General features: G+C 39.9%; 1 long non-coding RNA gene across 1 annotated transcript; it reads left to right on the top strand.

Annotated features, from left to right (window-relative positions):
- Nucleotides 1-9,629: 9,629 nt before the first annotated feature.
- LOC147702800 (uncharacterized) lies at nt 9,630-11,563 on the top strand. Its single transcript, XR_015297248.1, has 3 exons — nt 9,630-9,707; nt 10,218-10,433; nt 11,356-11,563. It is a non-coding gene; the product is annotated as an uncharacterized LOC147702800 (long non-coding RNA).
- The last annotated feature ends 2,837 nt before the right edge of the window (nt 11,564-14,400 follow it).

Here is a 14,400-nt window from a genome sequence, read left to right as displayed (position 1 = left end):
CAATCTACATAGAACACTAGCCCTCAGTATATGCTTAGCACATGCATACACACAAACACTATACATCCTTTTCTATCACACACAACTGATGGATAGATTACACAGTTACAATATGTTTGACATCTTAGTGTGCCGAGTGCTCTTTTACTTCACTAGCATTTATTGTGAAATAATGAGCACGAATTCTTAACGTCACATTTAGGACTCCAACGCCGCAATATTTTTACATTATCTTTATACCCACGACCCTTTTACACCCTTCATTGCTTTATACTTTGTTTAGTTTTAAAAATATATGGATAAATATAAGCTTTCCTCGGATTTACGTTACTTTTTTTCTGAATGCTTCTTCCTTGCTGCGTGCGGGAAGACGCGTACATTAACAAGTGGTGCCTCAAGGAGACACGAAAGTCGCTAGTGGCGCCACAATCGAACCTACATCTACATACACATTCACATTTTCACACTTGGGAGTTACACACATTATCTCTGGAGACATCTCCCGGGGCCAAGGGAAGGGGATGTACCTTTCATCCTTTGTCCACTTCCAAACACCTTACCAGGAAACTTCTCCACTTCGGCCTATTTAAGATCACGAAAGGCTCATTGTGAGCCATAGCCTTTTTCGTCTCCAGAAACACAACAGTGACCCACGGAACGACGCTGTATTTGCAACGAAGACTACAGATTCAAAGACACTACGCGACTACTTTGGAATGTAAGTGCATTTGTACTTTTTTTCGTACTACACTTGACTTTTCCTTACAAGTTTAAATTACTTGGTCGTCTCAACATTTCCTTATCTCTTTCTCCTCTCATCTTCAAGCTTTCTACCTCTACACATTCTCCCCTGTATCTCTCCACTTTCTAAACAGATATTTTTTCAGCGTTCACTCTTTTCGGTCCCTTTAACAGCACACTCTTACCATTCATTTTCGCCTTTACTTTGCTCACTTCAGCTCATGAATACTTTCTTATTCGATCTTACCCTCCTTCTTATGGTTCCTATAACTACATTGCCAGATCCACAATAATATTAACCAACACATTTGTTTCATTGACCTCACCCAAAAACTATCAATCGTACTCTAATGAGCATTAAAGACGGACGTAATACATGTGACTAAATTATACTTTTTCTTTTACAGATACAACACAGACTGTTTGCTAATCATTCTGTACCACTTGTGATCTTCAACAAACAATAATTTAGGTGAGTACATCTGCATGTTACTGTTGTCATAGAATTATCTGTCTTACGGAAACGCTTAGTGAAATAAGGGTATTTTTAAAGGCCACTATACACTCCCTCTAGCTGACTCTATGATCAACATGACATACCACATAAGCGTCACACGATTGCACACACTTTTTGGACTACTCCGCTGCTCACTCATTTAGGACACGTATCTCACACCACTTCGCAATATCTTAAAAATGTGTTTAGCAGTTACATTCATGGTTCATATTAACTGCCATTTTCAATTCATTTGGACCATGTTCGTGTCTCTTGATTATTCTATGCCAATCAATCACGTCCACACGCACGACAGGCAATAACAGCCCTTAGACTACATCTCTTTTCCAGTCATCCACGGAAAAACCTACACGTTGACAACATTTACACGTGCATCTTGCAAGCATACCCACCCTACCTTACCTTATCGCCCCCTGTCTTCACTTCTGTCTCATTCATTCATTTGCACCTTTAAGGCTTTTACTCGCGCAAATACGCAGTAAAAGAACAAACACTCTAGAATCGTTCACATCCATGCACCACAACTTTGATTTTCATTTTTATCTTCACCTCTGTAAGGTGGGGAGGGGGCCACAGCAAAACGTTTGCGGACTTCATTACAATTAATCGTTCATATTAAATGCCATTTTGACATCATTTGCACCATGTTCGTGTCTCTTGCTTATCCTATGGCAATCAATCACGTCCACACGCACGACATGCACTAACAGCCCTTAGACTACATCTCATTTCCATTCATCCACGGAAAAACGCACACCTTCACTACATTTAGACGTACATCTTGCAAGCATACCCACCCTGCCTTACCTTATCGCCCCGTCTTCACTTCTGTCTCATTCATTCATTCATTTGCACCTTTCAGCCTTTTACTCGCGCAAATACGCAGTCAAAGAACAAACACTCTCAGTAAACACCAAGAACAGCTCACCATGCCTCTCCCGTCTCTCCCTTGCACACACTCTTTCAGAGGCACGATTTCCGTTCGTGCAGCAGGTGCACTCACACCCGCATCATGAATGCATACAATCAAATAGATTTCCAGTTTTTCAATAGCTGGGACACATACACGAAAAAAACATCTCTGTTCGTGTCTCTTTCTTATCCTATCCCAATCACGACCGCCAACACGCACAAACAGACCACAGACTTTCTCTTTTTAAGCAAACTCCCCCTGCTACTGTCGCTTCCTACCCCCACCTCTCCCTCCAGCACGTTTTAGACACATGTTTGTCTTCCTTTTAACAGGAAATAATGGCGGACGCTCATTTCTTTTCTATATATTTATTGTGGTGACTTGCCCTGTCACCTACAACGCCCTACAGGGTCCTTCTCAGTAAACACCAAGCACAGCTCACCATGCCTCTCCCCTCTCCCTTGCACACACTCTTTCAGAGGCACGATTTCCGTTCGTGCAGAAGGTGCAGTCACACCGCCATCAGGAATGCATACAATCAAAGAAATTTCTACTTTTTCACCAGCTGGGACACATACACGAAAAAACATCTCTGTTCGTGGCTCTTTCTTATCCTATCCCAATAACGACCGCCAACACGCACAAACAGACCACAGTCTTTCTCTTTTGCATTCAGGCACAGGAACACGCACACTTTGAACACATTTACACGTTCTTATTCCAAGCAAACGCCCCCTGCCTTGTGTCTCATTCATTCATCTCCACTTTTCTGCCTTTCATATTCTGACGTAAAAATTTTTCCCACTTTTAAACATACAACCCTGTCTTTCAATTGCTGGAACTATTACACATAATCATCTCTCTGTTACATTCAGCACGCAAGGCACACATAATCATCTCTCTGTTCCATTCAGCACGCAAGGCAACATGCACAAACAGTCCACCAAAATTATCTTTCTGGTCGTGGCTCTTGCTTATCCTATCCCAATCAGGCACGTCCACACGCACGACAGTAACACACAGCCCTCAGACTCTAGCTCTTTTCCATTCATCCACGGAAACACGCACACTTTCACGACTTTTACACGTCCATCTTGCAAGCATACCCAACCACCCTGCCTTACCTTTTGTCTCATTCACTCATCCACATGTTTCTGCGTTTCACTTGCGTAAATACGCCCAAAAACACAACAAACACACAAATTCTCTCTCCAAACATCCCCCCCACCCACAAAAAATAACACGCGCGCCAACACGCACACGTGAGTGCCTCTTCCTTATCTTATTACACGCATGCCCGGTAACATGCACAAACAGCTTACAGACTCTCTCTTTTCCATACACGCACGCAAACACGCACACGTTCACAACATTTAGACGTGCATCTTGCAAGCATACACACCCATCCTGCCTTACCTTCTGTCTCATTCACTTATCAGAATTTTTATGTGTTTCACTAGCGTAAATAAACACTAAAACACAAGCAACACACAAATTCTCTATCCCAAACACACCCCCACACTCACAGTCTCTCTTACACGGAAACACGCACACCATAGCTTTGCTCTCATTCATCGCCACGTTCTTCAAACACACCTTCGACTTTTAGTTACGCACGTCAACACGCACAAGCAGCCCACAGACTCTCTTGGGAAAATACACCTTTTTTTAGGCAATCTATTACATGCATGTCAATTGGTATTTGGACATTCTAACGTTGGGTCGTGCTAATTTACACAACAAACATGGGAAACTGGGATTTAAAGCACATTTGTACATTACATGCCCAGCCCATTTTTCATACTACGCTATTCCATCCATTTTTTAAATTAAAAATACAGTTTGCACCAATTCACAACATTTACATTAAGAATTTTTAGAGCTAAAAAAAATCGTTTGAACACACGGCTTTTTAGACTATAATTCCTACAGCTATACCTATTATTATACAGCACACCCTTCCTTCCAAAAATTTTTTTAACTACATCTAGAGCCTATTCCGCTGGGTCCTCCTAAGGCACACACACATCGAACTACTTTGCCACATCTATAAAGCACAGTTGCATAACAATTACTAACAAAAACAATACATACACAAATTGGCCACACATCACTACAAATTTACACTACATATCAACACACAGTCAAATGCATGCACACTCGTGAGCCAACTCTGCTGCTCACGCATTTTGTTCGGGTATGGGCATCTCACACCCATTTGCCACATCTCTTGAACTATTTGACCTGCTAATTCAATACTAAAGTGCCAATGCTTTGTACAAATAAGAAGGCCATGCCTGCACAGCCTACCCTTCCAACTCTGATGAGCCCTCCTTATGGTAACAAACAGGGGACACTAATTCGAACCATATGTTACTCAAACACAGCACAGGTCCCATAAATGCACAGAATCTCTATCAAAGTCAGCTCCTACCTCTGCATATGTAGCTCACACTAATTATACATATTGTCCCCTCCCTGCACAACATTTCCTTGCTACTCCACTGCTCCATCCTTTGGCACACAAAGCTTACAACACTTTGCTACTTATCAGGAACGTTTATTACATTAACATTACTGTTTTTTTCCTGCTATTTTACAACTATAACAAGCCTCATGCTAATTGTTATTTAGAATAGCAGATGCTTTCATCTACTTTCTTACAACAGTTGACTCCCACTTTTACCTGGCATTATGAGACTCAGGTATTCGGACTAACAACGTAAAATACTGTCACTCTTTACTTTTGGGGGGTGGAGGATGCTCATAGTGACTATTTTATAGGGAAACTGAGTTATCAATTTCACTTTCACATTAATCATTTCTCGCGCATGCCAAAGTGCACACACTTTGCCGCTTACTATACTACCTCACAACTTTCCTTTGTCAGAATGATGTGTTCATAATAATACATTACCAAAAAAAATACCAATTACTTTAACTGGCTCACTAACTTTCATGCTTCAATTATTTTTCACCCTACTTCTCAGTATTTTCTATCAACACTCATTTCATACAAAACATAGAAATGTTTATCTCACTACATTCATTTTTTCTCTACTTCACAAACTGTACTCAGTATGCAGGGCAACAAGCATACACTCTACACATCACACACTTTCACACTACAAAGTTGCTCATAAAACTAAAAGAAGGCGCACACACACACACACACAATCTATTATCATGCCCTCTGTCACACTCTCACACAAAAGTATACAAACTTTACAAACTACAATTGCATTTCCTGTTTTTGTTTAGGATTTGACGTGTCATTTCATGTAAATAATATTCTGACAATTCATATTACTCTTATTTCAGATTCATCCATTGAGGTACAATCACCCACAAATCAAGGTAAATAATATTCTTGGTTGGAAACAACTATAAATAGTTATTACATAAGTAATTTGACTTACTTCTGTGAATAGACTTTAGAGGAATAAAGTAAAGGGAGTAAAAAAAACATGCATAGATGTTTAAAAGCCAGTTACCATCAAGGCAATACAAGATTTAATAGTACATCTAAAGGGAAGCAATGCTTACCAAATAGTACTTTTGCTATTTTGCACAATGTATGCAAACCAGTTAATACATGGAACTCCAACGATCTACATTATATCATGGACCTTGGAGATGCTTTGTATCTACAAATGCATTCTTTTAACAATGAAACACTTATGCATCCTGATGATTTGCCAAAATATATAGAGCACAATAATAGGTTTTATTCACTTACTCTACGCAACCCTTTCTATGGTAATGTCCTTAAACGTTTTGATGAAAACTATCCAGATATTAACAGTGCATTGCATTTAGGGATTTCTAAGTACTGTGGGGTACTACTTTGTATGAGTGTATATGTCATTTCTATTTTTAAAAATAGGCAAACATACTATGTATTTGATTCACATAGCAGGGACAATGAAGGCATGCCTCATTCAAATGGAACCTGTGTAACTCTAGAATTTCCAACTTTTGAAGCACTTATGGAATATGTAATTAATCTAGCCAAAAAATTTAGAAATTCTTCGCAGGATTGCATACCATTTGAATTAACACCAATAGATGTAAAAGAAATTTTGAAGCAAACATTCCAAAAAGCACTTCGAGTGCACAAGAAAAATAGTCATTTAACTCCAGTTACTAAAATCTTTGGACATACTACTCAAGTGATTGACAATTCGATTTTTGAAGGGAGTTTGCTTTCTTCGGAGCCTTTAGGTACTGTAAGTAATTGCAGTATTAGAAATACGAGTAAGAAAAATCATTTGGCAGGAACAAGTATTTCTATTATGGGGACAAACAAACAGTCTCTAATAAAAAAAGCAAACTTGACACTTTCTGAACATAGTGCAAAAAATAGTGAAAATACTACTGTTGCACTAGGAACCATTGACAATGTTGGGAATAAAGTACGTCAACCAAACAGACCAACTGTAAGTTTACCTCTGGGACGAAAAAGAAAAGCAAATAAAGCGAGTTTACTTTCTATGGACGCTTTAGCAACTCAAAGTAAGGTGAATAATAGCAATACTAGTAAGGAAACTCATTTGCTACAAACAAGTACTTCTATTCTGGAGACAAATAAACACTGTCAAATCAACTTTGATTACTTTAGCCTTTCAGAACATAGTCTGAAAAAAAGGAAAAATAGAAGTGATGCACAAGGACCCATTGACAATCTTGGAAATAAAGGTGTTGAAAAAAACCCAACAAATGTAATGTTAACGGTGGGAGAAAAACGCAAAGGTAATAAACAAATCCATTTAATTATTAATAAATTCCATCGTGAAATATTGCATGGACCAGAGTATGTTTGTACTATTTGCAACCAGTTGTGGCATAAACAAACAATTAAAAATACTCGCACTGTTTGTGAAACAGAAATGTTTAAAAGGTGTAACATTAGTAGCAAGAAAACAAATTTAATTTGTATGACTTGCTATGCTTACATCAGAAAAGATAAAATACCACCATGTTCAGTCCTAAATGGCATGTCATTTCCAAATGTACCAATTGAATTAGAATTATACGATTTAGAAGAAAGATTAGTTTCTCCTAGGATACCTTTTTTACAAATTCGTAGTTTACCACGCGGATTTCAAAAATCATTATCAGGTGCTGTTGTTAATGTACCTGCAGATGTAATGACAACAGTTACAATTTTACCAAGGCAAATGAATGATGCCATGACCATCCCAGTAAAATTAAAAAGGAAACTAATGTATAGATCGCACACGCATTATGAAAATATTCGCCCAAACACAGTTAAAAAGGCAGCTACATGGCTAGCAACCAATAGTGTCATGTTTAATGAATATGGTGTGACAATTAACCCCGAATGGCAGTATATACCTCCAGAAATCAACAATGTAAATGATAATTCCGACACAAGCTATTCTTCAGATACATCTGAGAACATGGAAGCTGGAAATTTAGATACTATGTTAACAAATGAAACAATTACCTCAAATAGGGTAAATGTTTTAAGTTTAGCTCCAGCTGAATATAATACACCAAGAGGTTTATATGAGGATAAAGATTCAGAATTTTTGGCTTTCCCTACAATTTATTGTGGAGAACGAAGGCCAAACAATAAGGAAAGACATATACCGGTACATTATAGTACTATTTGCCAATGGGAATTAAGAAGTCATGATAGAAGAGTAGCTAAAAGTATGACTAATGTTTTCTTTAAACTTAAAAAATTACATATTAAGCAAATTCAAGGGAAAATTAATATTTCGATACGGAAAAAATATACAGATGGTAAGAATATTACTGCTAAAGATATAAAATATAATATTGAAAATTTGTTCCAGTTTAATGAAGGTTATAAAGTTTTGAAAACTATACGCAGTTCACCTCCTTATTGGGAAAGTTGTAAAAGAGATCTTTTTGCTATGATAAGACAACTTGGAATACCAACTTTTTTCTTGACTTTATCTGCTGCTGAAACAAAATGGCACCATTTAATAAATATATTATTGAGAGTTAAAAACTTAAATGAATGCACAGAAGAGGAATTCAATAACATGTCTTGGGAAACTAAATGTCGATTAATACAAGAAGATCCTATTACATGTGCTAGACAGTTTGACTATCAAGTGAGGAAATTGTTTAATTGTGTTTTGATGAACGGGACAAATCCAATTGGGGAAATAGTTGACTACTTTTACAGAGTAGAATTCCAACAGAGAGGTTCTCCACATATACATGCATTACTATGGGTAAAAAATGCACCCCTCTATGGTGTGTCGCCATTAGAAGATGTCAATGATTTTATTGAGCAATATATTCAATGTAATAAGTCACATGACACTGTTTTACAGCCTTTAATAAATTTACAAAGGCATGGGCACACTAAAAATTGCCGCCGCAAAGAAAAAAGAACATGTAAATATCAATACCCAAAATATCCTATGTCAAAAACTCTCATATTAGAGCCATTGACACTTGAAGGCACAGATAGGCAATGGAAAGATAATCTAAAACGTATCCATGAAGCTATGAATAATGCTACTTTTAGCACACTTTCTTTTGATGATTTCTTAGGTGTTATTAAGATGGATAATAAAGAATATATCACTTCGATACAAACTAGTTTAGAAAAGCCAACAATTTTTTTTAAAAGAACACCAGATGAATGCTTCATTAATAACTACAATAGTACGATTTTAAAAGCTTGGCGAGCAAACATAGACTTGCAGTTTGTACTAGATGCTTATGCTTGTGCAGTCTATATTATTTCATATATTAGCAAATCGCAAAGAGGAATTAGCAAACTTATTGCACAAGCTGCTAAAGAAGTGAAAAACAATAGTAATGTCAAAGAACAACTTAAACACATAGGGAACAAATTCCTCAATTGCACAGAAATTAGTGCTCAAGAAGCAGCATATCTCATTCTTCAGATACCATTACGGAAAAGTTCACGGGCATTTGTATTTATTAATACTAGCCCACCAGAAAAAAGAACTTATTTAATGCGCGATATGGAAACTATTAATTCATTGCCAGAAAATTCGACTGACATTCAATGTGAAAATATTATTGCTAAGTACTGCAAGAGACCCAAAACATTAGAAATGTGTACTTTAGCTGATTATGCCTCAAATTTTAATTACTCCAGCAAAAAAAATATACCAGAGAAATAAATGACTCCGAAGATTTACTTGCTGAAAGAAACTTTTACAGCTCAGATGAGGAAGAAATTGAAATAGAATGTACAGAGGAGGATGTAGGTATGCAGAATATAAATAGCAAGTATGCTTTAAGTAAGCGCAAACGGCGAAAAATTATACGCTTTTGCAGATTTAACAAAGACAAAGAGCCAGAAGAATATTATAGAGAACTATTAATGTTGCACTATCCATGGAGAGAAGAACATTTCCAGAAATGACTATAACTCAAGAACTAATTCAAGAAGCGGAAAACATTTTGCAGCCTCCTGCACCATCTGCTTCGCCAATAAAAGAAATAAAGCGGGCATCTTTGAGAAGTCTTATGACAGTGTGTGGGACCATTTCAGAAGTAAGTTGTGGTGATTTATACTGTTGGTCTCGCTGCTTGAGTTGTCCGTTTGTGTGTGTCGTGTTGTCTATGCCATTGACAATATTTATTTTCCCTTTATCAGTGTGTGTATCTTTGTGTGTATGTGTACTATTTGATGCTTACATGTTCTTTCATTTAGAGTGGCTGCAGTTCTGTGTGTGGTCTCTGTAACACATTACATATGGTGGTATGTTTCTGAGGGGTTCTATCCATCATAAATGATCTGTACAGCAGCCAAATAAGAACAATTAACAATGTGTAAATAGGTGAGCTAAAGATACACTGCATTTCTAAAAGTAAAGTTGATAGGTGTTTTAAGAAGAGCGCCAAACTGAGGCATCAGAGTTCAAGATTTTTTAACATACTTGGGAACAACACCGTACATTGGAAAAGAGCAATAGCCCTTAATAATTATGTCTTCAATGCTTGGAAAATTATTACGTATTACTTCTGTGCTTTTACATTTTTAACACTATTATTTCTTTTTAGGAAGAGGAAAGTAAACTTGTACTCATTAATGGACAACATACGGCAATAAAATCAATTACATTAAAAGATGCCACTGATGACATAAAAGTCACATTATGGAGAGAGGCTACTGATTTCTCAATAAACATTGGAGAATATGTCATGTTAACTCATGTCACAGTACATGAATTTAATGGACAGAAAATATTGAACACGACAAGGCACAGCAAATTAAAAGTAAGGAACACACGCTCTCTCACGCACCCCTTACTCTATCACTTCAACACACAGACACACACTCACGCTCTCTCTACAACACTCTCTCCACTCTCTCTCTAAAACAGCCTCTCTCTAAAAAGAGCCTATCTCTACAACACCCTCTCTCTACAACACCCTCTCTCTACAACACCCTCTCTCTACAACACCCTCTCTCTACAACACGCTCTCTCTACAACACGCTCTCTCTACAACACCCTCTCTCATCAACACCCTCTCTCATCAACACCCTCTCTCATCAACACGCTCTCTCTACAACACGCTCTCTCTACAACACGCTCTCTCTACAACACCCTCTCTCTACAACACCCTCTCTCTACAACACCCTCTCTCTACAACACCCTCTCTCTACAACACGCTCTCTCTACAACACGCTCTCTCTACAACACGCTCTCTCTACAACACGCTCTCTCTACAACTGCCTCGCTCTACAACTGCCTCGCTCTACAACTGCCTCGCTCTACAACTGCCTCTCTCTACAACTGCCTCTCTCTACAACTGCCTCTCTCTACAACTGCCTCTCTCTACAGCATCCTCTCTGTACAGCAGACTCCCTGTACAGCAGCCTCTCTGTACAGCAGCCTCTCTGTACAGCAGCCTCTCTCTACAGCAGCCTCTCTGTACAGCAGCCTCTCTCTACAGCAGCCTCTCTCTACAGCAGCCTCTCTCTACAGCAGCCTCTCTCTACATCTGCCTCTCTCTACAACTGCCTCTCTACAGCAGCCTCTCTCTCCAACTGCCTCTCTCTACAACTGCCTCTCTCTACAACTGCCTCTCTCTACAACTGCCTCTGTACAACTGCCTCTGTACAACACTCTCTCTGAGACACACTGTAACATTTTTGGGGAAAAAAAAATAACTATGTTTTTATTTACTACAACAGGTAACAACACCACCACAAGATAATATTGACGTCGAAATATATGGCGTGGAAAGCACAAACGGAGATTGGAGCACCTTAACAACAAAAATAACCAACACAGATATTTATCAATCGATGGATGTACAAAATCAAACACTTATACAATGGTTTATGTTGGACGAAGAGGTGGATGACATTGGTGAAGCACTACTTCATTATTTGCCTCAAACATGTGAGGTTATATTTTGCAATGGCAAAATTACTAAAATTGTTAAAGAAATGTCGGAGGAAGATTTAAGTGATTAAGTAAAAATCCTCACAATTACAATTTTTTGACAAAGTAAAATAAATAATTATTGATTTGTGTTTACTGAAAATAAAGATAATATTTTGAACATATCCTGTAGCATGGTCATTTTCGTTCTGGGTGGGTAAATTTTTTTCAAACAATGTTCAATGTGCCAATACTACATACAGAACAATAGCTGTTGCTGTTACATTTTTAAAAAGACAATAACTATACAAGAGTAATGCTGTGTGGTTGCTCAATAGTACTGTGGGGGGGCAGAGTGATAATGTGCTGTTGCTGCGTGTTGCATTGCTGGTGCTCAGTGATGCTGTTGTCAGAAGTGCTACTGTTGTGGGCCTGATTTATGCTGTGGTGGTAATAAGTTAACACCAACACAGCACCACTCATCAACAATGCAGCACCAATCATCATCACAAATGCTTTAATCAGCACCACACTAACATCACTCACCAACACATCAGCATCACTCTCCACCACCACAACAGCATCATTCACCATCAACAAACTATCACTCTACAACGACACAGCACCACTCATAACAACAACACCATTATTCAGCAGACAAACGTCACACAAACAGAACATGAACGCTTTCACCAAGAACACACACCAACAGCTATCAATGCACGCTTTCAATAGGCATACACCCACACTGCACACTCAACACCTCACCCTCACTCATCCTCACTCACCCTCACTCACCCTCAACACCTCACCCTCAACACCTCACCCTCACTCACCGTCAACACACTATCACACTACAACCACACACAAACACTTACCACCACAGCAACACTTCACTCACCCTCAACACCTCACCCTTAACCCCTCACTCACCCTCACTCTCACTCATCCTCAATCACCCTCAACACCTCACCCTCACTCACCCTCAACGCCTCACCCACACTCACCCTCAGCCCCTCACCCTCAGCCTCAACACCTCACCCTCACTCACCCTCAACACCTCACCCTCACTCACCCTCAACACCTCACCCTCAACACATCACTCACCCTCACTCTCACTCATCCTCAATCACCCTCAACACCTCACCCTCAACACCTCACTCACCCTCAGCCCCTCACCTTCACTCACCTTCAACTCCTCAACATCACTCACCCTCAACACCTCACCCTCACTCATCCTCACTCACCCTCACTCACCCTCAACACCTAAACTTCAACACCTCACCCTCACTCACCCTCATACTCACTCACCCTCAACACACTATCACACTACAACAACACACAAACACTTACGACCACAGCACCACTTCACTCACCCTCAACACCTCCCCCTCAACCCCTCACTCACCCTCACTCTCACTCATCCTCAATCACACTCAACACCTCACCCTCACTCACCCTCAACGCCTCAACCTCAATCACACTCAACATCTCACCCTCACTCACCCTCAGCCCCTCACCCTCAGCCTCAACATCTCACCCTCACTCACCCTCAACGCTTCACCCTCATTCACACTCAGGCACCCTCACCCACCCCCACCTTCACACACCTTCACACCCTCAACATCACACATCCTCACTCACCCTCACACCCTCACACACCCTCACTCAACCTCATGACCTCTACCACACACTCACATGCCCACACGCTCACACACCCCCACCCTCACACACATCCACACTCACACACTCTCACACATCCTCGCACACCCACTCACATTCTCAATAAGCCTCATAGCCTCACCCTCGCCAACAATCACTCACCCTCACCCTCACACCGTCACCCTCACACCATCATCCACTCACCCTCAACACCTCACCCTCACTCACCATCAACACACTATCACACTACAACGACACACAAACACTTACCACCACAGCACCACTCATCACCACTACAGCATGACTCAGCAGACAAAGGTCATACAATAAAAACATGAACGCTTTTAACAGTCACACACACAACAACAGCTATCAATGGGCACTTTCACCAGGCATACACACATAACAGTCATCAGTACTGCAGTAGTATGTATAAATGAGACTGTTGGTGTCCGAAATACGGATGTGGTAGTGCAGGGTGATGCTGTGTTGTTGCTCAATGGTACTGTGGGGGTGCAGAAAGATAAAGTGGTATTGCTGCGTGTTGCATTCGTGGACATCAGTGATGGCGTTGTTGGGAGAAGTGCAACTGTTGTGGTGCTGAGTTATGCTGTGCTGGTAATTATTAAACACCAACACAGCACCACTCATCACTAGCACAGAACAACACATCACAACAACAGCATTACTAAGCACCACACTAACATCACTCAGCAACACACCAACATCACTCTGCACCACCACAACAGCATCATTCAACAACAACACACTATCACACTACAACTACACACAAACACTTACCACAACAGCACCACTCATCACCACTACAGCATTACTCAGCAGACAAACGTCATACAATAAAAAAATGGACGCTTTTAAGAAGCACACACACACACAGCTATCAATGGACTCTTTCACCAGGCGTACATACACAACTGTCATCAGTACTGCTGTAGTATGTATGAATGAGACTGTTCGTGAGCTAAATAGGGCTGTGGTGGTGCAGAGTGATGCTGTATTGTTGCTCAATGGTACTGTGGGGGTGCTGAATGATAAAGTGGTATTGCTGCGTGTTGCATTCGTGGACATCAGTGATGCCATTGTTGGGAGAAGTGCAACTGTTGTGGTGCTGAGTTATGCTGTGCTGGTAATTATTAAACACCAACACAGCACCACTCATCACTAGCACA

Source organism: Lissotriton vulgaris, chromosome 7, assembly GCF_964263255.1.
Source record: "Lissotriton vulgaris chromosome 7, aLisVul1.2, whole genome shotgun sequence".
In the NCBI taxonomy this organism is placed as follows: Eukaryota; Metazoa; Chordata; class Amphibia; order Caudata; family Salamandridae; genus Lissotriton; species Lissotriton vulgaris.
The sequence above is the reverse complement of the archived record's forward strand: the minus strand, read 5'-3'. Positions and strand labels throughout refer to the sequence as shown.